The sequence below is a fragment of the Octopus bimaculoides genome, chromosome 2 (genome assembly GCF_001194135.2).
Source record: "Octopus bimaculoides isolate UCB-OBI-ISO-001 chromosome 2, ASM119413v2, whole genome shotgun sequence".
In the NCBI taxonomy this organism is placed as follows: Eukaryota; Metazoa; Mollusca; class Cephalopoda; order Octopoda; family Octopodidae; genus Octopus; species Octopus bimaculoides.
In genome coordinates this window covers 182,795,745-182,798,994 of record NC_068982.1, presented here as the reverse complement: position 1 = coordinate 182,798,994, position 3,250 = coordinate 182,795,745, and positions in this window count along the sequence as shown.

The window sequence follows — 3,250 nt, the reverse complement described above, 5'->3', positions numbered from 1 at the left end:
TATATATATGAATTTCTCTGCATGGCAGTGGATGAATGTATTCTGAGGATTAACTTTTAGTTACTCGTAAAGACGTCTAGGTTTCATTACTAAGTCATTTCTCAACCAAATTGAATGGAGTTACTTTAGCAACGATATTCAATTCCTAAGCTATATTTGGAGAGAAAATAATTGAAATTAGGTTCAGTAGAAAAAAAGTAAGATAAAAATAAGTGAGGTCAAAGATAGGAAAGTAAGGTGAAAAATTGACTTTGAATAAAAAATATCTCACTTATTTTAATAGAAAATTATAGATTAATCGGGTTGAACGAATTCGCTCACTGAAAATAATCCTTTGGTGAAAACTCCATTAAAAAATATGACTACGAAAAAAGCAGTGTGACTTTAAAGGGCGAAAAAATGGTAAATAACCTGCAAAATTTAATTTGAATCAAAATATCTAAGCTATATGCTATTTATGTTCAAATAAAAGTGCTCAATGAGAAGAATCTTAGAATGAAAATCAGTTCAAAAATTGTTAGCTACAAAAATGTGTCGCTTTAAGTGACGAAAAAAAGGTGATCATTTAAACAAATAAAATTATTTTTGTCGTTTAAAACTACTGAGCATTATAAAGAACAGTGTTTGATGTTAAGGATCCCTTAGCTTAATGGTGCAGAGCGCTTAGTCGGCATTTGAGGCACAAGATATGATTTCCTATAGTGATGTGCTTGGTCATCTTTTTTCCTTGATCTTCTAAGCTGTTTTGACAGTTATTCTGCGTTCGAGATTTCCTTTATAGTCTATAAACTGCCAACTCACTCGGTGCTTCAAAGTTAGTTTACATATAGTATTTATCCACGGGAGTGGGGGGATATATTGTTAAGGCCGCCATTTAGTCAATCCTGAGCATTTCGAAGCTTCATCAGTACGTCAGTTCTCAAACAAATTGAATTCCATTTCCTATCATTGACGTACGACAATGGATGATTACACTCTTGAAGTCAACTTTTAGTCACTCACAAGCACTTCTATGCCTTATCACCAAGTCAGTTCTCAACCAAATTGAATGCGTCTTCCTTTAGCCGTGATAGTCCAGTCTTAAGCTACTTTTGGAATAAAATAATTGAAATTTGGTTAATTTTGGTTCATTAGTAAAAAAAGATTGATTTTGAATCAATATATCTCAGTTATTTTAAGGGAAAAGTATAGATTAACTGGGTTTGAAAGAATGTGTTCATTGGGAAGAATCTTATAGTGAGAACTTCGTTAAACAATATTAGCTGCCGAAAAATGTAGTGTCTTTAAGTGACAAAATAAATGGTAATTAACCCCAACATTGACTTGAAGGTTCTTTTTAAATTAAATATATATATATATATATTTAAACTATCAAAACAAACACTTTGTGTGTAAATGATATTAGCGAGGATTTTTATCACCGATTAAAAACTGTAATGAATAAAGTGATCTTTGCAAAAACAATCCAATTTGTGGCAAAATCACACATTATTTTTGGAAAACAGAGTAAAAGGAAAGAGAGATTCCTTATGTTCATATGGAAATTTGGGTGGACAAAGATTCTCCAGAAAAAATACAAACGTTTAAAAACCAATTCATAACTTGCAGATTGTCTTTTTCAGTATCTAGTGTCACTCATTATAATTTGGTCAGTTGTTTTCAAATGTATTCATGCAGCAAAACTTGCCATAAATTTATGGAAAACAAAAACAATCCGGACAGACAATGCCGATTTGGCTTTCCTAAGGCTGAAGGAAATTTAATTTCTTCACCGTTGCCTAAAGTGTCAAATTAAGAATAAATAGAAAAGGTGTTAAAAAGCTTTATCAACTTCAGAGAAAATCATCTGAAAAAGTTATCAATTATTACAACCCTTTCCTGCTTTTAATATGATGTTTTCTGTCAGTATATTGGAAAAGACAGCATTATATCGACCAGATGTGTGAGTAGCTACCGGAAAAAAAGCCGAGAAAAATGAAGCTGAAGTTATTTGGGAAAATTTGGATGAAATTAAATTTCTGAAATTGTTCATCAACTAGTGTGTGCACTTATATATATTTCTTTTTTTCTTTTTATTGCAATTTTTTCAGTTTAAGTGAATAGTTTTGATTAAAAAAATTATTTGTATTGAGCCAAAATATTTATATCTTAATTTAACATTACTACAATGAAAAATATAAAGTTAAATATAATTATTTATAATAATAGGAGGGTTGCTTAGAAAAAAAGTGGAATAGAATGAATGATTTGGGTGCAAAGTACTGGAATATTCTGAAGTATTTAAACAGGAAAATCACAGATCACGAGACCTTTCATGGCTAGTTTGATTACGATCAAGAGATTTATCTAGATATATTATGTGGCTTCACATCTTACAATACAATGAAATACATCTTTAAAACACGGAGATATTTTATATTCTACGCCACTATGTTTGATGCGCCAAATGTGTGTGTAAAAATGTTAATGGCATCTAGACTGCTACAACTCCGAATTCATCGATCACCACGCCAAGTATTAATGATAAGCTGTAGGAGGTAATTATTTGCACAAAATATTTTAAAAGAAGAGTGTTTCGGTCGGTCGTCGAATGTCTTTGAGAAATAAATCAAGAGGAGATTTGTTGTAATTTGAGTCTCTTGCTTTTGGTGGAGGGCAGTGAATTATGAGATGCTGAGTGTTAAAAGTGTTTACGACAAGGCGGTATGGGCGCTAGAAAAGGGAGTTAAAGGATCAGTTAAGGTGGAAGTCAAAATACAGAATAGATATATCGAATGTATAGCGTGCTTATGTGGGTAATGGTAGGACTTAGGGTTTGTGTGCACACAAAATTAATTTTCTTCGAAACATGTGCAACAGAAATAGGCAGTAGAGGGTGGGTAAGAGGATACATACACATACACCCCTCATATATATATATATGAACGGGAACGTGAAACTCAGAGTAACAGTCTTTTGTTATATTTCTGCTGCTTTTAAATAAAGTATACATACATATATATATTATTTTGTTTAAAAGTGCTTCCAACACTGTCTGTTTTTTATGTTTTATTTATATTCCTGCAGAACTAATGTGGGGTATAGAATATGGAATATACAATATATAATATGATATACAATATACAATATAAAATAAAATAAAATAAATATGGATGGCACCATGAAAGAAAGTATTGAATGTAGATGAAATATTGAGTGTTCAATATAAAGGATCAAATATATAAATATATAAATATAAATATATATATAT